Raw genomic sequence first — 27,184 nt, forward strand, 5'->3', positions numbered from 1 at the left:
ATAAATTTGACTCTATTCTCTAAATACTCTTTCTCAGAAACACTGCCTGTAAAAATTGTTCCCCAGCTTTCTGCTTCCCCTCTAAACTTGTCTGCAATGGTTTTGTTTGTGCAAAAGTTTTTTTTTTAATTTAATGTAATAAAAATTATCTATTTTGCATTTCATAATGTTCCCTATTTCTTGTTTGGTTATAAATTGCTCCATTTCTCAAAGATCTGACAGATAAACTATCTCTTGCTTTCCTAATTTACTTATAGTATCACTTTTTATGTCTAAATTATGAACCAATTTCAAACTTATCTTGCTATAGGGTATAAGATGTTGGTCTATATCTACTTTCTGCCATACTATTTTCTAGTTTTCCCAGCAATTTCTGTCAAATAGTGAGGTCTTATCCCAGAAGCTGGAGTCTATAGATTTATCAAATAGTAGATTACTAAAGTCATCGATTATTGTGTCCTGTGTACATAACCACTCTATTTCATAACCAGTATCAAATGGTTTAGATGACTGACATTTTATGATATGGGTTTAGGTCTGGTACTGCTAGGCCATCTTCTTTTGCTCTTTTTCCTCATTAGTTTCTTTGATGTTATTGACCTTTTATTCCTCCAGATAAATTTTGTTATTTTTTTCTGACTCAATGAAATATTTTTTGGCAGTTTGGTATGGATGGCATTGAATAAGTAGATTAGTTTAGGTAGAATTGTTATTTTTATTAGGTTAGCTTACCTACCTATGAGCAATTGATATTTTTTCTTATTGTTTAGATCTGACTTATTTGTAGAAAAAAGTTTTTTGTCACTTTCAACCAGAGTCCTGGAGGGGTCATTAGCTTTAAAGTGAAAACATAAGAGTCTGAATCCCAGCTCTGGTGTTCTTTCATTACTTCTGTCCTCTTGGGCAAATTATTAACTTTAGGAAGTTCATTCCTCCCAGCAGCCCTATGCAAACCTAGCTAGTACAAGATCATTGAGCTCATGTTACAAAAGGCTCAGGGAAGCAAAGTGACTTTCCCAGGATTACTGATATGGCATGTGCCAGAGACAGAGCTTGAAAACAACTCTTCAAAAGCCCAGCACAAAGCTTCTTCCACTGCTTCTCTAAAAGAGCTGGCCCAAGTGAGTTGAAAATGTTCTCCAGCCGCAATGACTTTTTCTCTTTCCTACAGCAAATTGCTGCTTGAGATTTACAACCTCCCCAATGCATGGTATCATTAGAGATGTTTAAAGGCATTTAAATCATAATTAATATGTATGTATAGAAGTTAATTTGGGGGGAAAACTCTAGCAGCTGCATTTAGCAAATCTTTAGCCTTGGAGCACAAAATGAAAAATTCACAAATAATCCGTTCCCTGCATGCAAAATTGGAAACTTTATTGAAAGGTCATTGCTATTGCAAGGAATACGGAGAATTGTATCTACAGTCTATGGAAATGTGGGTTGGAATGTACTGTCTTTTAAATAGGACCTTATTCAGAACATGGAGACAGTTCCATCATTTGAAATGAAAAGAGTCTAAACCCTAAAGTCCTCTTAGAAAATCCATGTACCAACCTTTAGCTTCCTGACCTCCAAAATGAACTTTAGCTTCCTGACCTGCAAAATTATTGACAATGATTTTGAAAACTCTTTCTACCATAAACTTCATTCCAAAAACTTTCCCAGGCCTGAAGTTTTTTTTATCCTAAGATTTATTTCAGCCCTGACACGTTAAAATCTCAGCTCTCATATCCACTCTTCCAAGGTTCTTCTAACCCTCAGATTCAGCTTTCCCAGCATTCTCCATTTCCCCAAACTCACATTCACTGTTATATCACCTTTCAATCTCTCATGCCATCTCTTCTAAAATACTTCAAAAGCCTAATATTCCATTCTAAAGCTGCCACAATTCTCTAATAGTTTATTATCCATAGATATACTTTCAGAATTCTGGGATGATAATCACCTGGAGCTGACCTTGGTACTGAAGCAGTCAGGACAAGTCAAGGATTGAAAGCTACTAAATAGCTGTACCTAAACATGAATCCTCCAGCAATTACAGCCAGTTTCTGATATATTCAGAAATCTGGGTCAAATCTTACTGAAGACTGATTCCCTTTGAGAAGCCTTATTTTCTCCTTTGTGTTTGCTCTTCTTACTTCTTATTTCATAGAAAATTTAATTCAATTAAAATCTATTAAAATTGATATCAGATGGAATTCCATAGAGAACTACTAATTTTATCTTATGGATATTGGAGAATCACTAAAAGATTTTAAGCAAAAAAATGACACAAATAAAATAGATTTTATGTCAATTATTTTTAATTCCATAGTGTGTGCATGGTGAATTGAAAGAGAAGAGATTGGAAATAGGGAGATAAATAAGAGGGTTTTTTTTTTTTTTTTGATCATCAGATTCTAAATTGTACTACTCATGGATATATGGGGAAAAACAGATTCAATATAATACTCTGCCAACATATAATTCCAAAGACCTGTGGATTCTAAGGAAGAAATCCAGCCAGAAAATTCTAGCCTAGAGATCTAACACAAGGAAATATTCTGGAACATAGGATAGCCAAAATGTCAGTGAGTGGCAGGATTCAGTCCAGGATAAAAGGAGACTATGCATATGTTATTCTGATTCTATTTCAGGGTCAGAATTCTGTGAAATTAAGACCAGGGAACACTCTGGATGAGATTTTTCCAGTGTAGATCACTTTTAAACTACATCAGATATAAAAGCAACATAAATGATGCCAATTCAATGCACTGGCTACAACTATTCCTGATATCTCTGAACAGCAACGTGCACATTACCTGGAAGCTACATAATACAAATCAATTCAAATGAATGACTCCCTACTTGGGGAGTCATAAATGCACAGAGCATCATACATTCAAGAAATGAGGATTGAAAATTAAGGAAAAAACAAAAAAAAAACAACAATATGTACATTTTATAGATCCAAGAATACAAAAAAAGTAAAGATGAAGAAAATAATTCCATATCAACTTTAATCAGAAACTCAAAGAAAATCACAGATTTGCCATAAACTCTAGAGACATTCCTACAAGAAAGGAAAGAGTTTTAAAAACTAATCATATAAGTGAAATGAGAGATCTAGAGGAAAAGGAAATGAAAAGATTATTAGGAAGAATTGAGAGAATAAACAGTTTAGTTGCTGTTCATCCTTCATTTTCAAAGACCAATGATATTGCCGTCAATGATGTCTTGACTTGTGCATGAATTGGATTTAAGGGATGCAGAGGTGAACAAAATTATCAGCCTCACTCTCTTTTCCTGAGTCATTAAAGTACAGTGGCAGGATAAAAATCAAGAGACTAGTGATGGCGTAGGTTGTAGTGGATGTCCTTAGCATTCATGATGCATGACCAAGCACTCTACATCACATGCTTGAGCTACTGCCTTCATGACTATTAGAAACAAATTATTCTCATCTGCTCATTCTTTCAGGGAAAGTTTTAAATTCTTAGGGTAGATCTTCCTCTAACTAACTGATAGGTTTGAGGCCTAATGATTACCTTCAACCAGGATTAGCTAATCTGTCAAGATAGTTTACTGGGCTATTCATATAGCTGCTACATGTGCTACATCTTCTTGGAACCCCAGCTGAGGGGTGGGTGAAAATGGATATTCAAGGTAGATGAACAGCCTGAAAAAGACTCAGCAACCCCTCACAAAGAGATGTTTGTCTTACCACAACACCCCAAATAGCTTATTCTATTTGTACAAAACCTTCCTTACTCAATTATGAATAGGGTGAAGCCCAGTTGCAAAATAGAATTGGTTTGATGTGAGAACTTTGGGAATCAATCAGATTCCATCTCATGAACACTGAATCTATCTTGTGTTTCCACATGGATTACTCTCTATCTCATTGTTTTACTCAAATAATTCATGAAAAAAATGGATGGCATAAGTAATTTATTGTTTTGCAAAATGCAGGTGGATTCAATTAATCAGCATCTGCCAATTCTGGGGGGGGGACCTGAAAACCCATTTTCTCTTTTCCAACTTGAATGAAACTCATTCTTTCCTCCTTCCAACTTGAAAAAAAAATCCACTTTCTTTCCTTCAATTAGAATCAGATTACTTAACATTGTGTTCATTGCTTTCTTTTAATGCATAAAATCTGTCTTTCCCATATTTGTAGTCAAGGGCCAAGCTAAGGAGTTCTGGTCCCAATTTGTTAAGCAATTGGATTGCAATGCTTAATATATCAGTATGCTCAGAAGAGCAAACCTTTGTTTCTTTGGCTGTTTCAGATTTTATCCATCACGAATATGATAAACTCTTTAAAAATTAGATCATTTCAAACAAAGACAAATTACTCTGCAAAACAAAAAGAAATATAAGAGAAAGATGAAAGAATAAAAAGAAAGATGGAAAATAAAATGAATTTAGAAAAAAACAACTTTAAAAACTTAAGAATTCTGATGAATGCTTTGAAAATGATTTGTGCCACTTGCCCTCTGCCAGAAAGGTGATGGATTTAAAATTAAAATCTGTCTCTATTTTCTTGTGGTTTTTCTCTTATATCCCTGATTGCTCTTTCTCAGTCTCCTTTGTCCAGGTCATGCCTTTTGAACTTAGGCTAAGATTCTCCCAGTGATTGCATCAACTCCTATTTATTCAACTATCATCACTATGCAGATAATTCTTAGATTTATTTCTTCACTTTTAACCTCTCTCCTAACATCCAGTATCACATCTCCAACTTGATGTCTCATTGACATCTCCTCATGAACAAAACGGAGTTGATTTTCTTTTCCCCAAAACCCTCCCTTCTTTCTAATTTCCCTTTTTTGAACTTTTTTCTTTTTTTAAATAATAGCTTTTTTTAAAAATTTTCAAGATACATGAAAGGATAGTTTTCAACATTCACCCTTGCATACCCTTGTGTTCCAAATTTTTCTCCCTCCCTTTTTTCCCACCTCTTTCCCCTAGACAGCAAGTAATTCAATATAAGTTCAATGTATGCAATTCTTCTATACATATTTCCACATCTAATTTCCTTTTTGTTGAGGATACTACCATCATTCCAATCACCCATCCTTGCACCCATCCTTACTTGCTCGCTCTTTCACCCCATATAGCTAGCTATTCATTCATCAAATTATATCATTTCTACCTTCATAGCATCTGTCATATATTCCCTCTCCTCTCTTCTGACATTGCCCTAACCTTAGTACTACAGACCTTTATCACTTCATAGCTATTTTCATATTATCTTCCCGATTCTGGAAATGTAAAAATCTGAAAATTTCCGATCTATTCCTCTGTCTTCTCAAACTCCATTCCCAACTGTGACTTACTTAAGAGCAGGAACTGTCTTTTACTTTCCTTTACTTGCCTCTCACAGTGACTGGAACATACTAGATACTTAATAAAAGATTATAGACTGTCTGATATTTTATATAGCTCTTTAAGGTTTGCAAAGCACTTTACAAATCATTGTGGAGAAAACAAAAGAGGGTTCTTTCTACACTTAATAAATATCTAGTGCATGGCAAGCCCTCTGTGTATGACAGAGAGATTCATAAAAAAGAATCACTGAATCCCAGAATTTCAGAACTCAAAGGTGTCTCAGAGATGTCTAGAAAAGAATTAAATCTCTCTACAGTTTCTCCAACAAACAATTGGTCGTTCAGCCTCTGTTTGAAGAAGTCTGAAAACATGGAATGCAATAACTTTCAAGGCCACCCATTTGAATATCTCTAATGTTTGAATAGTTCTAATTCCCTAGTTTGAGCAAGAATTCACATGTAATGAAAATAGCACACTGCCCCCCCAAGAGGGTAGCATCTAATAAGACACGGAGAGCATTATAATATGGTATGTTATAATGCAATGACATTAAACAAATTATGCTGTGGCAAGTGTCATAGGATGGTTACGGGTTTAAAGCTGTTAGAGTGCTAAATAGGGAGAGATCTCATCTGAACCAAGGAGTCAGGGAGGACTTCAAAGAAGAAGGGTCAGGAGTGCTGAAAGAAATCTTTGAAGAGAAGAACTCTTAAGAGGCCATTCTTCCCTTCCAATTAAGCGGGGGTTTTGTGTAATGAACAACCAAGAGCAGTGTATCTGTGAAGATTATCTGCTTAGAATATCATTTATGAAAGCTTTCTTGTTCTCTTTTCATAATTTATCAAGGCTGCTCTTGATGCATGTATAAATTATTCTCACGATATTTTTGTGGAGATAGAAAGTATGCATACAGGTCAGTAGTCACCTTTGGGAAAGGGAGATAATAATAGACTCCATTATATTTTACAAGCTCTCACTGTCCTTTCCTTTTTTTCAGATACTTTTGCATTATTTTACACACAATATTATAGCACCCTCACAAATGTGTTGTCTCCAGCACCAATCTCCTGGTATGCTGTTGTCTGCTCTTCCCATCTTTGTTTTCCTTGGGGCCATTATTCTTAATCATTCAGCACATCTGGTACTGTGATTTTAGAGTGCAGAGGCAGTGGCCCCACTGCCATTAATGGAGAAAGGAGTTTACTATATAAATCTTTGCAGTATGGCCTCAATTTTTTCATCTCTATTCTTCCTCTTCTAGTTTCCTCCAATGTCCTTGTAATAATTTGCCTTTGTTGGACAGCTAGCTCACTGAGTTTTACTTAGATGTTTTTTATTTTTCTTTATGGATTACACCATGATGTTGGTCAGCTTCCACTCAAATTCTCCATTAGACTTTACAAAGTAGTTTATAATATATATTGAGGTTGTCCTGGAATACTCTAAACTTGCACTTGGCAAGAATATCAAGTTCTTGCTGACTGAGGCAGTTTCTAGGTTTTTATATTGCCTTTTGTTGACAACTGATTTACAACTGTTAAATGTCCTAAGGAGATTATTATAGTTTTGTCGTATTTTTTAATGTGTTCATTTCCCAATTTTTCAGAATTAATAGCTTTTTCAAATAAGTTGAGGGGAGAGAAGTTCCTCAATTGGACAATGCTACATCTCTCTTTTATTCTATTTTATAATACTGGTTTCAATTTTGTGTTAACCATCTGGTCAAGTAGCTGAACAGCGAGGCCTGATTTGATTGTGAGTCTAATTAATATCTAGGCATTTAATTTCCATTTCAATGTTCTTAACTTTCTTTTAAAATAAATAAATAAATAAATAAATAAATATACATCCACATACAGATACGAACACATACACACACACACACACACACACACACACACACACACATATTAGAGAGACAGACACACATATACATACAATACAGAGAGTTAGTTTAATGGTAAACAAATTCCCAGCAGAACAGAGGTGGAACATGATGTGTGTGCAACATGGCAATACACTCCTACTTTCTATGTGAGTTTAATTATTTTCCCTCTTTTTTCTTATTCTTTGTTGTAAAGAATAGATCACTTCAACTTGGCTTTTTTCAACAAAGAAGTGATTTAGGCTAATTCCAATAGATTTTTTTTGTGAATCTGTTTTTTCAATATTTTTATTAAATATTTTTATTTTTAAAACATATGCATGGATAATTTTCAACCCCTGCAAAACCTTGTGATCCAAATTTTCTCCCTCCCTTCCCCCATAAAGAAATTTCTAAGATAGAGCAAATTAAACTATCACAAGCTTTATTTCAATAGTTGTTGACAGTCAATTTTATTATTGACAGGATTCAATAATCCCCCTCATGTCTTCCCTAGATAGCAAGTAATCCAATATATGTTAAATATGTACAATTTTTCTATACATATTTCCAGAAATATCATGTTGCACAAGAAAAATCAGATCAAAAAGGAAAACAATGAGAAAAAAAAACAAAATGCAATCAAACATCAACAAAAAGAGTGAAAATACTATGTTGTGATCTCTCTGGTTGCAGATGGCTCTCTTCATCACAAAACCATTACTGTGACAGAGAGAGCCATCTGCATCCAGAGAGAGAACTGTGGAGACTAAATGTAGATCACAACATAGAATTTTCATCATTTTTGTTGTTGTTTTGTTAGAATTTTCATCATTTTTGTTGTTGTTTTGTTTCTTTTTCATTTAATTATTTTTGATTTGATTTTTCTTGTGCAGCATGAAAAATGTAGAAATATGTTTAGAAGAATTGCACATATTTAACACATTGGATTACTTACTGTCTAGAAGAGGGGATGAGGAGAAAGGAGAGAGAAAAATTAGAACACCAAGTTTTGCAAAGGTGAAAGTTGAAAACTATTTTTTCATGTATTTGAAAATAAAAAGCTAACATTAAAAAAGAATAAATCAATGGTTGGAGATGGGAGGATAGACACATTTAGACATGGGGGGGATTATTAAATCCTGTCAATAATAAAATTGCCGGTCAACAAATGTTGAACTAAAGCTTGTGCTGATTTAATTCGGTCTATCTTACAAATTTATCTGTGGAATCTATCTTTCCCTTCACCATGATTCCATTCCATAATAGAGCCAAAATTCCATATCTAATATCTTTGAAAAAGCTATCTTCCATGACATATTCTATGAATTGCTCTAGGAAAATCCACTTGTGAGAGGCTCATAAGGATGTAGAGATAAGTCTTTCTCACTTTTTTCTGCCACTAATTTCTTACCTGGTCATCACATGACAATGTCCTCCTTGGAATCATTCCCTATTGAAAGGATCCTGCAAAGCTTGTGTTCCATTGGCAGACCCTTCAAGAGCCAATATCATTCTCATGCCCAAATGATGCATCAGAACATGATGTTAAGGGGTAGTTGTGATTCTAATGGACACATCGTGCTACATTTTATATTGTCCTCATAACAAGCCCCACAAGGAGGAGAACAAGGTCAGAATAGAGATAAATGGAAATAGAAGAAAGGCTTTGAGCATCCCAGGTAACAGTTTTATATTTCTCCTCTACGGTGGAGAGCAGTAGAAAGAGTACCAGGCTTATCCCTGACCTGATGTCCGACCCTGACTAATCATAGCATTAAGTTTCAAAAGAGTTCTTCCCATAGTACTTTTGCTTTTGTTTACTTGAATGATGTCTCATTCAGTAGTGCTTGGTTTTCATAGAAGCCTACAATGCTGCAGCACTTTGCAAAATACTTTCTTTGAAACAACCCTATGAGACTGAAGATGTATCCTTATTATTTTCATTCTACAAAATAAGATGCTGAGCCTTAAGGAGGTCAAGAATCTTTCTCAGGTTTCTGGACTGCTTGGAATCCATTATTTAATGTATTAAGCTTGCAATTTAGACCTTCAACATACCAGGAATAGAATGTTAAAGTTGGTAAAAATCTTCTGGAAGAGAGCCAGAATCTTTCAAATCAGACTCACCGATTGTACAGATGAGAAAACTAAGGCCTTGGGGTAATAAGGGACTTGACCAAAGCCACAGATATAGTAAGTATCAAGGGCAAAACCTGGATCCAAGCCTTCTAACTCCAGAATCTAGAAGTCCTTTTCTCTTTTCAATTCTATCTTTCTAGAGATGAAAATTTTCTGGATTTTCTGGAAAAATTTCTGGAAACTGAGGTCCAGAAGTAAGTAAGACATTTGGCAGCAAGACCAAACTGGAAAGGCAGGTCTCTACTAATGAAGAGATTTTCTTTTAAGGTCACATTTTAAAAAAGGGACATCTGAATCAGGGAAAATGGAAAGGAGAGATCAATGCAAAGGAGGAAGGTAATAGGTGTCAGAGGATTGAAATCCAGCCCGTGAAATAAAGCCAACATGTTTTAAAGTTTAAAAAAAATGGTGAATTCAGCTCAAACCCCCTTGTTGTAGCAAATCTCAATAAATCAAATGATTAATTCTACTCTTGCAATGTGTCAGTTACAAATGGTACCCACCTGAATCAATGGACTGTAATTTGTCATTTCTCTGGAAAACTCACAGGCTTGATTGGCAAAAGGCCTGCCAACCCAAAGGCAACTCTGGTGAATACAATTAGCGCTGAGCCCCTTCCCAACTGGTTTCACAGGGGGGGAAGGGAAGTATTGTTTCAATCAAATGGAATGTTTGCCCTTACGAGGAGACAATAAATCAGACTTTTCCTATTCACTTCAGGGTTTAGGCAAACTTCAAATGTCAGCAGAGAGCAAGGCCCAGGATTCAGCATGAGCGGTTTAACAGAACAAGGAAAGACCTAGAACCTCCTGGGTAATGATAATAAATGCATTTCCTATCTAGGCTACAACCACATCAGATCCAGAATCCAGGGAAAATGTGATATGTGGGTGCTCTGCTGGTTATAAGAAAACTCTCCAAATACTATAACATTTTTTTTTGTTTTTATTTCACAATCAAGTCAGAGGAATTAGGTTCTATAACTAAACTTTCTCCCCTCCAGGCCTTAGCTAACGTCCATTCCTCTGCCAGGAACACCCTTTCCAATCTGCCATTTAAAGTTTTCATCAGCCTTCAAGGCCTAGCTGCAACTCCATCTCCTTCAAGAAGCCCACCAGGAAGAGCAATTTTCCTCCTCAGTACTCAGAGCTTATTGTGAGTAGCCCTATTGTGGCTGCTATTGTAGTATAGTAATGAGATTATGGTCTCCCCACATGGCCCTATAAAATATTATAATTAATATAATATAATATTATAATATAATTATAAATCATACATACACATACATAAGGTCAATGAATTCCTAGAGGGTAAGGACCCTGTCTTGTCTAAATTTTATCTTATATCTTCATCCTTCAAAGCAAACAAAGACAGGGTATTATAGGGGAAGGTCTTTGAAATGGAATCCCAGAGACCTACAGTCTAAGTCTACTTATTATACTTACTTCCTGACTATTCTATGATTCTTCGTTTCTTCTCTAATCTTTCCCTCTCTACTATATATGTGATTATTTTGAGGAAAGTGTTTTGTAAAATTTAAAGCTCAGGAATAATGAACATTTTTAGCAGAGCTGTAATTTCTTTGTGAGGGACTGCCAGAGTGAGAGAATTTCCCTGGCATCTGTTTAGCAATTTGGAATTTTAGGCCGTTTTCTAGTGTTCTATGAGTATGTGACCTCCCCAAAGTCACATAGCCAGTATTTCTTAATGGTAGGACTTGAAACCTATTTGTCTTGACTCTTAGCCTACTTGCCACCCAATAGACTGTCCCTCAGATTGTGAATTTAATTGTTTGAGCTAAAGAAGCTCCCTCAAGCATCACCTTGACATTTATTCACTCCCTTTGAAAGTAGGAATGGTATCATTTCTACATGTTGATAGGCTAAAAACATTCACTGCCTGAGAGCAGGAATGGGAGGCATATTTCCTGTGGGGAAAAAAAAAAAGATCTGGGAGTTCTAATGGACTGCCATGTAAGCCCACTATGAGAAATACATTCATGGAAGCTAAAAACCAAAGTTAACTTGAGGCTACATCACAGAAATGGGAACCAGCTTTCAGGAATCTAGAAGGTATAACTCTACTCATTTCTGCCTTAGTCAGGCCATCTCAAGGGGGCAGTATTCAGATCAGGGGTACCACACAAAACACAAGCAGACTGTGTGGAGAAAAAGAAAAAGGACAATTATTAAGTCTCTGCCATATGAAAATCTTTGGAGGATCTGGGACAAATTAGCTTAAAGAGGAGAAGATTTAGGTGGAATTTGATGAATCTGCAAACATTTGACCACCAGTCATGAGACATTTGTTTCATGTGGCTCTATCATTCACAAAAATTAAGAAAAATTTGATTTCTTCTGAAATCTTGTCCTGTTCCCCCATACATTTTATAATCATTTGTCCATTAAGACGATTCTCCTGCCTCTTCATTTTTCTGGCACAAGATCATGAAACACAAATAAAAATCATTTTGCAGGTTCAAGATTTTGGGGTGTAAGCAGGTAAAGTGGGGGCCCAACCCATGGCTATTTAGCACTCTTGGTTCATCTGCACATTGATCATTTCCATTCTGGATGGACAGCAAGAGCAGAGGGCAATGCAGAGTTGAAATTACTATTTGTTAAAATTGGAGGCGGCAAATAATGTCAGAGGAGGAGTAATGTTCTAAGGAAACACTGAAGTCTGGAAGACTGGAGGTCTGAATGAGCACAAATAGGCTTAATAAAGATGATCCAGATGGAGAAATGGATCCAAGCTGCGGTCACAAAGGAGATAATCAGAATGGACCGTTGGAGGAATGGAGGATGTGTGGAGAACTGGGAGATCTAGTTTATGGCCATCCCTATATGGGGGTTGAAGGAAGATATCATCAAATAAAGGAGTCTGAGGAATTAGGAGGAAAGCAGGCCTAGATAGTTATTACAGTTCGGGAAATGAGGAAGATGGTGAACTGGGGCTGTGATCCTTGAGAAGGAGGGACAATGACCTGTATGAGATAGAGTGGCAATTCAATAGGCACAATGACTAGAATTTGATGAAAAATGTTGGTTAAGTGAACCAAAGTGGGACAAGATGCTTAATAACAGCAGTAAAGAGAGAATATGAAAGGAGGGGGGGGGAAAGAGGAACATCTTGTCTCTTCATTCAAACCTGTGCCATGTAACAATGAGGAAAATACATACTTTTTGGAAGAAATGACCCTTGAAAGTAACTTTAAAAAGAGCTAAGAGTTCTAAGAAACTGAGACAAAGGTCTAGAGGTACATTTTAAGGCTAAAGTACAGCAAATGAAAAGGAATGGAGATGTGAAATAGATTAGTCCATAAGAGGAACCACTCTATAATGGACCAATACATTAGTTTATAAGGGTTACCACTCTATCATGAACCAACAGACTAGTTTACAAGGGAAACCGCTCTATAATGGACCAATAGATTGGTTTATAAGGGCGCCCACTAGATAATGGACCAATAGATTGGTTTATAAGGGCGCCCACTAGATAATGGACCAATAGACTATAAAGGGAACCACATAAGGCAAGGCTTACCAGAGCTCCATCTTGAAAGCTCATCCATCAAAGAAAATTGCCCCTGGGCTTACTAATTCACTAAAAAAAGAGGATCAGAAATTGTCTACAATAGAATCTAGTAAAGACAGGCACAATGAAGAGACATGTCTAAGGTCTGGGTTGGGGGTTCCCTACCAAGCCCCAAAAGTGACGCTTTCCTTACTGGTCTTTTCATCTATTGCTTTGGTTTGATTGCAAAGCACCAGTTCTGGAAGCTTTCCAAGGCAGGACATGGCCAGGAGGCCTCCTTAATATATCCCTGGCCCAAGGGTGGAAGTGTGGCTGCTACCTGTCCTGCTCCCTTTCTCCCATCTCTATTCATTCTCTTCATCAAAGAAATCTCTGTTTTGGCCTCATGAGGTGTGCAAGGAATCTGAGCTCTGCAGAGAAGGCTGTCAACCGATCAGTCAGTCCCATTTTACTGGAGAGTCAAATGATTTTGAATTTAGTGTTGGAACTGGAGGCCCCAGAGAAACATAAAACAGGGGAGCTTTTTAGAGAGATTAAGTGATTCACGGCAAAGCAGAGCCACCAGTCACAATTTGAAAGTTAAAAATAAACACCTCCAAGTCTGCAGCTTTGGAAATTACAAAAGCAAAAGAAGCTGCAACTCCTCCCTCCTTACCCCTCAGCCCTCCTGCAATTGTTTCTATCTTTGTTTCAGCTGAACTCTTTGCAAAGTAGCAGAAGGCCTGAGATGGCAGGGCTTTAGGGAGCTGCTCCTGTCACCTTCATCAGTGACCTCCTTGGGGGATGCAGGTAAGGCTGGCCTCTCTAAGATGTGCCAGCAGAACAGAAGCACTCAGGAGCAGCATCCAATATGGTGGGCACTTGGATGGATGTCCTTCACATCCACCAGACTAGCTCAGGAGGGCGGCAGCGTGCCAGAGGGGCCATCAAGTTTTGGCCAAAGCAACTCAAGAAATGCTGTACTAAAGAAAGAGAATTTGGATAAATAGAAGGAAGGGCCTCCTTAGGGAAGCATTGTGACATCAAAGTAGAGCCCAAACCTTCCCCAGAAGGAGCCCTTATCCTATGGATTTGGAATTCAAATATTATTTCTTCTTCTCTATGTGAGTTTGAATTAGTCATTTCCCTTCTGGAGTCATTGGTCTCCCGATTTGTAAAATAAATAGGTTGGACTAGATGGACTCTAAAGCCCCTTCCATATTTTCAGTTCCATTTTTTTTTTAGTTAATAAAAAGGACAATGGAAGGTTATGGTCATTTGACATTTACACAGCTTAGATTTGCAAAGTACTACTCCTTACAATAACCTGGGAGTGGGTTGCTATGGTTACCCCTCATTTTACCAATGAGGAAACTGAGTCACAAAAACTCAAAAATCTGCTCAGAGTCTCATGTGCCTGAGACTGAATTTCAATTCAGCTCTTTCTGACTCAGATCCAGCACTCTATGCACTGTATCACTCTCTTTCCTACCTATTCCCCCATTGGAGGAAAAATACAAATAAAAGCAATGCTCTTGTGATCAATATATACAACGAAGCAAAATACATTCCCCAAAGCCTGGGTTCCAAAGACTGGAAGGCTCATCACTTGTGATCATCAGCCTGTTCTCTAAATCGGACCCACAGTTCACCATATTGGAGACATTGAACATCCTGCAATGTGCTCTTTCCATTGCCAACTTAAGCTGGAGCTCCCTTCAAGGCCCAGATCAGATATTATCACCTTCTTCATTCCACTGGAACATGCAGGTCTAGGGGAAGATAAGCATCCCATAACACCCAGAAGGTCATGACTGGAATCAGGAAGACTCATCTCCTTGAGTTCAAATCCAGCCCCAGACATTTACTAACTATGTGACCCTGAGCAAGTCACTTAACTCTGTTTGCATCTGTTTATTCCCCTGTAAAATGAGCTGGAGAAGGAAATGGCAAATAGTTACGTACCTTTGCCAAGAAAACCCCAAATGGGTTCATGGAAAGTCAGACAGGACTAAAATGACTGAAAAATAACAACACATACTGTTTCTCTTCTTTTTCCGACTACCTCCAGTGTTTTTATATTTGCACCAAAAGAATGATCCATTGGGCAGATATTGTTTTGCTTTTGAATTCCCAGAGCTTTGCACATAGTAGGTACTGGAGCAATGTCTGCTTTTCCTGCTTTTCGCTCTTGTTGATGTCCTCATTTGCAAAGGACAAGTCTGCAAAATTTGGCTTTGTGAGTTTAGGAATAAAAGCTGTGACTATGATCTTCAGCCCCAACTTAGTGAAATCTGAGCAAATTCCCTTCATTTAAATGCAAGTCATTGCCCTTAGATTAAACACAATCGATGGGATGAACATTCTTTTCTTTCTTTATCCACAAGATTTCTCACTTTCCCTGGAGCCCAAACACCAGTGACCAAAAGCAAAATGTCATTTCCTGATAAGAACCAGGGGCCCAAGTATCCAAAACTCCTATCTCTAGTGCCACAGAGGATAAAAGCACCATAACCATCAATAATTCTCAGTCCTTTTACTTTTTCCCTCATAATCACCAATGTGATAGGTCCCAATAATTTCAGAGGGGCTCTGTCTATTCCCAGGTCAAAAACAAAATCCCTTTCAGCTTGTGGGCTGTGATTCTATGCACAAAGGGTAGCAATGAGGGGAAATAAGCTCAGAAAGAACCCAAAAAAGTGACATGGTCTGCCCAATCCTCTCTCCCTCACTCTGGGGAGCTTTATGGCCAATGCTCTTGGGTGCTGACATTTTGATGAGGTCAGTCTTCATTATTTAAAACTATGTCATCAGAGTGTCTTTCTGAGGCAACTGAGAACTGCAATGCTGATCCCCAGTTCTGCAACTCTGCCCCCTCAACTTTTTTTTAAACTGTTAGGTCACAGGACCTAAAAATATTTTAGGGAGGCAGATTTTGGCTAGGCAGGTGAAGGTGTGTTCCTTAGTGCCATGCTTTCCCCAAAGTGAATGGGCTGCCCCTAAGGATAATGAGTTCTCTATCATTGAAGTGATCATAGTTTTAAAGGGATTGTGGTCAGTAAGTCCAATGGTCTTCTTTAATTGAGGAAACTGAGGTAAAATGACTTACCTAAGGGTCCCCTAAGTAGTAAGTCTTTTGAGGAGGATTTGAAAATGAGTCCACTTCTGAAAAAGGACTGGATGGATACGTTTAAGACACGTTGTGGAAAAGAATGCTGGGGGCAGCTAGGCGGTGCAGTAGATAGAGCACCAGCCCTGAATTCAGGAGGACCCGAGTTCAAATCTGGTCTCAGACACTTAACACTTCCTAGCTGTGTGACCCTGGGCAAGTCACTTAACCCCAGCCTCAGGGAAAAAAAGAAAAAAAAGAAACTCATTCTAGCTGACAAAAACTTGGGGGAAGCTAGGTGGCGCAATGGATAGAGCACCAGTCTTGAATTCAGGAGGACCCTAGTTCAAATGTGATCTCAGACATTTAACACTTCCTAGCTGTGTGACCCTGGGCAAGTCACTTAACCCCAGCCTCAGGGGGAAAAAAAGAAAAAAAAAAAAAAAGAAAAGAATGCTAATCTAATTGGGCAAAATGCTTTCTGAGGTTCCTCCTAGCACAAAGAGAATAGTTCTATTAGGCCCATTTAAAAATAATAGATATGTAAAACTATAATATATCAAAGAGACTATCTCGTCCAATTTGTTCATTTTCTAGCTCAGGAGCCAGAGTCCCAGAGAGGGAAAGTGACATGCTTAAGACTGTCCAGCCTATTCATGACAGTCCAAAGACTGAAACCCAGGAACCTTGATTTCCTTTCCAAGTTTCTTCCCCTTAAACCAGAAATCATGTTACCTCTTCTTAGGATCCATTCCAAAAACAGCTGAAATGCCATGCAGGATTGGGGGACGGGAGGAGTAAGGCTTCCAGTATCCAAGCAGAGATTCGACTTTTAAACAACTCAACATCCCAATAACTCTCATGGTATCATTAGTAATTCAAAGAGCAGGGGACAGCAGAGCTACTCATTAAATAGTAAGAGGATGAGCCATGAGATAAAATATTAATGTACCATTTTAACAGGCGAGTTGTCATTTCTTTGCTAAGGCAAACCTTGGCTTAATGCCTCCCAAAGCCCTCACTCCCCTGGGGATAACTGACCACATTTCAGCAGAAGCCTAAGGGCGTTGGGGCTCTGCACTAATGAAGTTGGACTTTAGAGAGTAAGAATAACACCCCTCCCTCACGTGCCATACTCTTAGCTGGCATCAGAGCACAGTTCTAGAAAAAGAGACTTGTCTTTTCTTCACATTATCCTTGAATCTTAATCAGTCATTGAATCATAAAGAAACCCATGATCTCAAGAAGGAAAGAAACAGTATGGCGTAGTGGATAGCGTTTCAGCTAACTCTCAAAGACTATAAATTGAAGTGATAGAAAGTTTTTTGTTTTTAACCAGGAAGTTCCTAAACCATGAAAAATTGTAGACCCTCACCAGAGGGATGGTCAGCTCCATTACACATCCAATGCACTAAAAGTTAAAACAACCCTTTGCTTAAGTGACTACATTAAGTGCATTTCAGTGTTCTAGGCATTTGAGTAGAGGACTAGAATTATAATTTGGAAAGAGGAGAGCCAGACCTTTGATTTCAGTTGTATGAGGAACTCTCAGATGAAGAAAGTCTTCATTTCTATATTTCCTGATGTGTAACTTACAGTCTTAGCTGTCTTGGGCACTGAGATGGTAAAATGATTTACTCAATGATTAAAGAATCAGTATATGTTAGAACTAAAGAAAATGAAAAGTTTGACTTGAGGGCGAAGCATTGTTCAGATACTGAAGTTATGGAAGATTGATAAAGAACTTGTGGAAGGGCCTGGATCTTGTGTGGTTGAGAGACTCCTCCCAAGGTAGAATCATTCAGTCTTCTATAATGGATAGAAATTTCTGTATGGATAGATATTCGAGGCAGAAGTGGACATTGGAAAGGAAAAGCTATTTATACCTCTGCTGGCCCCCATCATTGGAACACTAGCAGTGCTTACCAGGTCAAATAACCTATCTTTTTTCTTCATTTTGGATAGTTTCTATTCCCCGGTCACTGTTTTTTCATTCTACCCACGAAGAGAGATTTTTCTGCCCGCACAGGGTGGTAGGAAGGTCGATGACTGATAGAAGTCATGTGACTCCAGCATTGTCTTGGATAGCAAGAGTTATATTCTGACTCATTTATATCAGAAGACCAGATAGAAAATCTCAGATCCAGTTTAGTTATGGCTTTTGGAAATTTTATTTAAAAATTAATACTCAAAATCATAAGATAATCTCTCAATTTGGCTCAACCACTGGCCGGGACAAAATATATCACTTTGGGGAACCAAGAATAATTCTGGTTCTTTCTGCATATTTTTCTACCAATATATACACATTCTTTCTACCTGTAGTAGACTCCTACTCATTAATAAAGCAACAGGGTGATCAATAATAGTTGGTGGAAATTTGCAAAGGACAAATTTAAAATGATCCTACTAATTAGAACTCCCTAGAACTGGAATGGCAATTAGGTGGTATAATAGAGAGAGCATTGGGTTTGAAGTCAGGAAGATCTGAGTTCAAATCTGCCCCCCAACACTTACTAGCTGTGTGACTCTGGGCACTTAGTCCCTATTTGCCTTAGTTCCTCATCTGTAAAATGGACACATACTCACTGGAGAAGGAAATGACAAACCACTCTTTGCCAAGAAAACCCATGGAATCACAATGAATCAGACCTGACTGAATCCACAAAAATGGATTGGGTTGCCTCATTGGATGTCATCAAGAAGAAGGTAGCATATCCATTTGTCAGGGATGTTAGAGAGAAGCTTGAACTAAAAATACTTTGAATTATCTTCCTTCCATAACATTCTGTGCCCTGGAAGAACACCCAATGAAGTTTCTTGTGTAATTCCTCTAGGCCACATATTGCATGTGCTTTTCTTCCTGATTCCCTACTAGAGACATTCTGATGACCCAGATAATTGTTGCTTTTATTTTTTTTAAAAAAGCCTAATTGGAAATAAAGCAGATGTCCATCCAGTTATGACACATATTTGATGGAATTTTATTATCCATAAAAAATGATGAATGCAAAGAAGAGAGAGAAGCATCAGAAGACGTGTGAACTGATTCAGAGTGAAGCAAAATAAAAAATACGGACTACACATTGACTGCAACAATGTAAATAGGAAGAGCAACAATAACCCAATATGCAATATTGAATGGTGAGAAATTATTATCACAAAGCTTGATCCAAAAGAAGAGATATAAGAATGAATCTCCTTTCCTCTCTTCTCTATAAAGGTAAAGGACTTTAGAGGTAGAAGACAAGAAAATGTTTGACTTTATAAATATCCTGATTAATTATGATTGATTTTTTCCTTTTATATTCTTTTCTATAAGGGATTTCTCTCTGTGAAGGGGAGAGAACAGAATAAAAATAATGTAAATAACATAAAATGAAAAGATATCAATTTTGTTTATTCATAAAGATTTCCTTCTGCTATGACCCATGCAAGGAGGATAGGGCGAAGGCTGATCAAGTGTTTTATAATGCATGTAAGGTGATGGTAAGGTTCTATAACAAAGTCATCAATATGGTCAACATGAAAATTTCATTGAAGTCCTTCTCTAGTGCTTTGCCATATAATAAGGTGAATCTTGTCTCTCAGCACTTAATCTCTCCCTAGTATCATCAAGATGGAAAGGATCTGAATTTGAGCCTGATAGTAGTTTGTTTTTTTGAGAATCAATGAATTAATGAATCAATAAGCTTTATTAAGAGTTTATTATGTACTAAGCTATGTTTGTCATCAGAAGCCTTACCATCTGAGGATAATTTTTTGGACTAAAGAAGCTGACACAAAGCCATCTCTTACAATATATAAAAACTTAGATCTGCATTGGTCAAAGCAGAACACAATGTTGAGATCATGAATAGCAGTTTTTTTTTCAAAAATAAAATTAGGAACAATTATTATTGCTATTATCAAGTTCTTTTTTTTTCATTTCACAAGCTAGAAAAGCACATCAAACAGGCAATAGAGTTACTAAAACCTAGATTTGAAAGGAATCTTCAAGATCATTTTATCCTATCTGTATTAAAACCATGAATCTAAAGCTCATGCATATCAAGAGATCCTGACCATAGGACCTCTGATTGAAGCTACCAAAAATGGAAAGCCACTACTTTAAGTCTTAGCTCTTTCCATTTTTGGAAAGTTTACATTATTAAAGTAAGCTGAAATATTCCTCTGAAATTATGATTAATTATTCCTTTTAGTCTTTGTCCCCATGATTGTGCTTCAAGTATTTGAAGGGAGCTAACATATATTGCTATGTCTTCACCTCTCAATGCTGATCATTCTAGGTAAAGTTTAATAAGGCATGACTTTTGTGTTGTGTTAGGCAGTTTCTGGATATCCTGAATTATTATCTACTTTTCTGTGCTGGACATTCTACAACTTGTCAATGTCTTTCATAAAATGTAGTTCCAAGAATCAGACAATACCATCCAATTTGATTGAAGCAGGGAAAAGAAAAGGACAGCTTCCACTTTCTGGGTTGGTGAGGCAAAAATCCTAATTTGTTTTAAATGAACAAAAATTTTTAAGGGAAAAAAATAAGTGGAGACAAAGTAGTATGGAAGAGTAGAGGCAGGAAATCACTTGAACTTTCCCCAAACTCTCTTTAAAGCAACTTTAAAATAAAGCCTATAATTGATTTCTAAATGGACAGAGCCAAGAAAAGGTGAGAGAGAAACAAAATTCCAACCCAAGACAACTTAGAGGTTGTCAGAAAATCTCTGTCCCATCAAAGTGGGAGTGGCAGGTGGACCAGAGCAAAGCACAATTACTTGGGGCCACAAAGATACAGGGGCCCAGGTCACAATTCCAGGATGCAGAAAAGTGCTGGTGATCACTCAAAAGAAAGAAGAGATTGTGGTCTTAGTTCTAAGATAGTTCCAAGACAGAGTATACTAGGACTCATGGCTTCAGGGAAGTAGGAAATGTGTTCATAATCTCAAAGTCAAAAAGATCCCTAATACTTGGTTTCTTCTTAGGTATAGACAAGAATGAGGCCAAGAGAGCAGCGACCATATCTTTCCTTAAATTATTTCATCTAAGAAGCAATGAAAAGTTATAGACTCTAAAAACAACAGTATGAAAAATCTGAAATGTGCAACAATGGCCCTTCCACCCCCGGAGCAGAGCCTAGCTTTAACATAAAGTTAGAAGACAATAGGCTGGAAAAATGAACAACCCCCCACCCAAAAAAAAAAAAAAACCTCAAAAGCTTAAAAACAGAATCTGATCATAAAGAGCTACTGTTTTGACAAGGAAGATCAAGACACAAACTAAGAAGACAACAATGTTGAAATTGCTACGAGCAAAGCCTCAAAATAAAATTGTGAATTGGTCAGAAGACCAATGAGAATTCTAGAAGAGTTCAAAAATATTTAAAAATTAAATAAAAGAAGTAGAGGAAAATTGGGGAAAGATGACAGTGATTCAAAAATAATTATAAAAAGATAGTCAACAGGTTGGTAAAAAGTATTAAAAATACTGAAGAAAAAATCTTAAAAATAGAAATGCCCAAATGGCAAGAGGCACAAAAAGCTCACTAAGAAAATAATTTCTTTTAAATTAGAATTGGCAAGTGAAAGTTAATGACTCCATGAGACATCAAAAAACAAGAAAACAAAGCCAAAATAATTTTTAAAAAGGAAGAAAATGTGAAATATCTTATTGAAAAACGATATGAAAAACAGACCAAAAAGAGAAAATATAAGAATCATTGGAATACCTGAAAGCCAAAATAAAAGGGGGGATTCATAGACATCGTATTTCAAGAAATTATCAAGAAAAACTCCACTTGTATCCTGAAATCAGAGTGTAGACTATAAATTGAAATAATTCATCTATAATGCCCTGAAAGAGATCTCAAAATGAAATCTCCCAGGAATATTATAATCAAATTTCAGAGTTCTCAGGTCAAGGAAAAATATTGCAAAAAGTCAGAAAGAAATGATTCAAATATTGCGAAGCCTCACACAAGACAGCAGTTTCCAGTTTAAAAGATCAGAGGCCTTCAAAGAGAGTATTCCAGAAAGCAAAAGAGTTAGATATATAACCAAAAAGTCACCTACTCAGTAAAACTGAGTTTAATGTTTCAGAGAGAACAAAAATGGATATTTAATGAAATAGAGGGTTTTCAAACATTTTTGATGAAAAGACCAGAGCTGATTAGAAAATTTGACTTTCAAATATGACTCAAGAGAGATACAAAAAGGTAAACATGATGATAATTAAAAGGGGCTTAATAAGGCCAAACTACTTAGATTCCTAAATAATATGATACTTTCAACTCCTAAAAATCTTTATCATTATTGGGGCAATTACAAGGAGGATACATAGATAGAAAGCATGGATATTAGTTGATTATCATGAAATTTTTTTCAAAAAAATTAAATTAAGGTGTGAGAAATAGGGATGTACTGGAAAAAGAGAGAAAAAAGAAAACGAACAGGGGAACTTATCTCACATAGGGGGTACAAAAAACTTTTACAGTGAAGGGGAAGATAGGGGGTGGCAAACAACATTTAAATCTTATTCTCATGAGAACTGACTAAAAGAGGAAATAACATTTACTCAGTTGGGTATAGAAATTTATCTTAGGAAAGGAAATAGGAGCTCAATGGGATAGGGGAAGGGAACTGATAGAAAGGAGGATATGTTAAGTGAATCAGTGTTAAGAAGTAAAACAAACTTTTGAAAAGGAACAAGAGGGACAGAGGAGGAGAAAGAGAAACTGAGACAGAGACAAACAAGGATAAACAGGGGGAAATAGGATGGAGGAAAATACAATTAGCATTCATGAATGTGGATGAGACAAATTCATCCATAAAATAAAAGTAGATAGCAGAATGGATTAAAAAACAGAATTCAACAGGATGCTCTTAACAAGAAACATACCTGAAACAGAGAAACACAAAGAAATAAGGGACTGAAATGGAATCTATTTTGCTTCCCCTGAGAGTGGTTGGGGGGGGGGGAGAGGGAAGGAAAGAAAAGAAAAACAGAGATAGCAATCATGATCTCAGACAAAGCAAATGCAAAAATAGATCTAATTAAAAGAAACAAGCAGGGAAACTACATTTTGCTAAAAGGTAGCATAGACAATGAAGTAATATCATTACTAAACATATATGCACCAAATTACAATAAGAAAAATTAGATTAATTAGAGGAGGAAATAGGCTATTCATTGGAAGGTCAAATACTAAAGTTGAAGCTTAAATATTTTGACCATATAAAGACCCTATGTTTGGAGATGGGAGGTACAAGGATGGCCTGATGGCAGAGGATGAGATTAATAGATAACAATGATAGTTGAGAATAAAAGGGCCTTGCATCATATGATCAATGGAGTCATGAAGAGTTGAACAAAACTGAACAACTCAATAATAACACGCTGTTGGGTGGTATTGTGAACTGTTCCAACTATTTGGAGGGCTATTTGGATCTATTCCCACATCCTGTTCATACTCTTTGACCAGAAAGACCATAAATAAATCTATACCTCAAAGAGCTCATAGAAAATGGGAAAATATTTGTGAAAGCTTTTTGTGATAATAAAGAATTGGAAATTAAGGGGAAGTCCATCAAGTGAGGAAAGGCTGAACAAGTTGTGGTATAAGATTGTGATGGAATATTTTTGTGCTATAAAAATCATGAGCAGATGTTTTCAGAAAAATGTAGGAAGATTTACATGAATTAATATAAAGTGAAGATATAGAAATAGGAGAATAGAACATTGTATAGAGTAACAACAACATAATAATGATGAACTGTGAATTGAGACTGCTATTCTGATCAAGACTCATCCAAGACAATTCCAAAGGGTTTAGGATGAAAAATGTGATCTACTTCCAAAGGGAGAAATACTAATGGAATACTCATTTCAAATCAAAACACTTTTTGAGCTTCCATTATTTTTCTTGATTTTTTTTGTCTGTGTTAATTTCTATAACATGACTAAAATGGAAACGTTTTGTGTGACTGCATGGGTATAATCTTTATGGTTTGCCTTCTCAAGAAATGGGTAGCGTGTAGGAAGAGAATTTGGATCTCAAAATTTAAAAAAATTAATTTTAAAAATGTACATGCAATTGAGAAACATTTCATGAAATAAATAAAAACTATATTGGATGGAAAAGAAAAGAAAAGAAATCCTGACCGTTTCCATATGCAAAAGTAAATTATGTGTGAAACTGATGTATCTATCACACATATCTCTTATGGGTATGTATGTGTATGTGTGCATAGTGTAGTACCCACATTGCCTTGTTTAGCACATCTAGCACATAATAGGTGTTTAATAAATGTTTATATAGTTTCATTATCTGTGTGCTTTTCCCACTTTCCTTCTCTCTTCTATGTATTTTTAAAATGTTTTATGTCTCTTATCTTCTTCGCCTTTCTTTTTTGTACCATGATCACCGACCTCCTCCACTCTTTCCTCAATACTTCCCCTACTCCAATTAAAATCAGCCACTCTTGTATCAAATAGGAATGGCCAAGCATAACAAATGTAGGCTGTATTGTTTAGGCCTGAAAATACATGGTCATATATGTTTATGCATGTACAGACCAAGAGATAGAAGGCAGCCTCTATCATCAGACTTCTGGAATCTTAACGGCTCATTGCATTAATCAGAGTTCTTAAGTCTGTCAAAATTAGTATCCTTTGCAAAGTTCTACAATGTCATCTAAATGCAATGTTGTATAACGTCATGCAAATTATCCTCCTCATTTCACATACTTCACTCTGTAGCAGTCCTCACAAGTCTACTCAGAGTGCTCTAAATCTCTCAATCTGTCTCTTCTTTTTGTCATTTTTTATGGCACAAGAATATTTCATTAATTCAAAAATCATTATTTGTTCAGTTATTCTGACCTAGTGAAAACTTCCCTAGTCTCCAGTTTTCTGCTACAATTAAAAGGAGCTGCTATAAATGAGTGAGTACGTAGGAATTGTTGCTTTCTCCCCTTGATCTTTTTAGATTCTACTCCTAGTAGTAGATTACTGGTTTGAGGGTATATATAATTTAGTGATTTGGGGAACATAGTTCATAATTGACATCAACACTCACAGACTACTTCTCTGCTATTCTTCTTAATCCTTCCAATAGTTATTACTTTTACAATATTTGTCACTTTGCTAACCTGAGGGATGAGAGGTTGTTGCCTGAATTGTCATTAAAATTTTTAAAAAATAATAATGTATTATGTCACTTGGATTTTTTTTTCATCTCTCTACCCCATGAGTCATCTTTTAATGAAGATTTTATTTAAAAATAAAGTAAATAAGAAAAGAAATAATTTAGTGAAAAAGTTTGACCTCAGGTCTAATGTTCTACATGTGTTATCAGTGTTGATTTAAAGCAAATGTTCACATGGCTAGTGACAATTTGGATTTTTTCCCCCTTCAGAACCACTTGCTTGTGGTCTTTAACAATTTACCTATTGAGGAATTATTCTTTTTTTTGGATCAGTTACCTAAATATTCTGGGTCTCTTCTCTGAATATGATGGAATTAGATTAAGTCAACTGGATGAGCAGAAACAACATTGAAGTGAGAGACAGTCAAAGACAGAAAGACAAAAGGAGGGACAAAGTGAAGCAGAAACAAAGGCACTGCTGCCTGCTTTCCTACTAGGAATTAGTGCAGATCAATGCTTTCATTTGCCCCTAAATTGCCAGACAGTTGCCACTATAGATATTACATCTAAGAGCAACACTCTTCCCTGCTCTGAACTTCAAGACAAAAGAGCTTGCCTGCCTCAACCCATCCACCCAGGCCATGTACTTCTTGAGCAGAACAATCAAGTACATTGTTCATTGCTTCTTGCAACCCACAATGCTGAAGAGTAGAGCCCCAAACAGATCAAAATATAATTGGGAAATATTTTACAACAAAGAATAAAAATGCAATAAAACATAAATAATGTCAATATGTAGTATTTTTAAGTGAATTTGCAGGCTACAGGAATCCTCATGAGTGATTTAGTGGTTGATGATTCCATTTGAATGTGTTACCTGTCCTCTAGATTATCAGAAGCACTCTCCTACCTCACACATATTAAGCTCTCTGCCAGGTACCAGAGTCAGGGCAGTTGTGCCCTCCTTTTATGGAGTAAGCCGGTTTTGAGTCAAAGAGGGTCAAACCTTATTATCAACAGAAACCTGAATCTCAAATTCAGACACAGAAAAAAAGACCCAAGAGATCTCCAGAGCAGTGTTTGAGCATCTGAAGAGCTGTCACATGGCCTGATCTTTTCTGCTCGCCCCAGAAGGTAGAAGAGAATCATTGGTCATGGCACAAAAATGCCCACCAAAACATCCCAACACTTAGAGCAGAATGGCTGCCTAAGAGGGTGACGTCCACCCCTATATCTGAAGTCCTTCCAGCAGAGCTCAGATGACCATAGTCAGGAATGATGCAACAGGCATTCCATTCAGGTAAAGGCTGGACTAGGAACCTCCAAAGGACTTACATTCAAATGATGTGCTTCTTATTTCCACAGCTTATGAACTAAGGAGGGTGTATTATAGGTGATACTGTCCTGTTCTAAGTAGAGAAATGACTTTTAAATCAAGAAAATCCAAAGCAATGTACAATATAAAGGTCTATTAGAAATGAATTTAGCAATATTCCTACTGGGCTTATATCCTAAGGAGATCATAAAGGAAAGAGACCCACATGTGCAAAACTGTTTGGGGCAGCCCTTTTTGTAGTGGCAAGAAACTGGAAACTGCGTGGATGTCCATTAGCTGGAGAATGGTTGAATGAGTTATGGTACATGAATGCTATGGAATACTGTTGTTCTGTAAGAAATGACCAGCAGGATGATTTCAGAAAGACTTGGAGAGACCTCCATGAACTGATGCTGAGTGAAATGATCAGGAGATCACGGTACACAGCAACAACAAGATTATACAATGATCGATTCTGATGGACTTGGCTCTCTTCAACGATGAAATGATTCAGTCCAATTCCAATGATCTTGTGATGAAGAGAACCATCTACACCCAGAGGAGGACTATGGGAACTGAGTATGGATCAAAACACAGCATTTTCATTCTTTTTGTTGTTTGCTCACATTTGGTTTTTTTCTCATATTTTTCTTTTTGATCTAATTTTCCTTGTGCAGCACAATAATTGTATAAATATGAATACATATATTGAATTTTACATATATTTTAACATGTTTAATATATTTTGAATTACTTGCCATTCAGGGAAAGGGTGGGGAG

Source organism: Sminthopsis crassicaudata, chromosome 5, assembly GCF_048593235.1.
Source record: "Sminthopsis crassicaudata isolate SCR6 chromosome 5, ASM4859323v1, whole genome shotgun sequence".
Classification (NCBI taxonomy): Eukaryota; Metazoa; Chordata; class Mammalia; order Dasyuromorphia; family Dasyuridae; genus Sminthopsis; species Sminthopsis crassicaudata.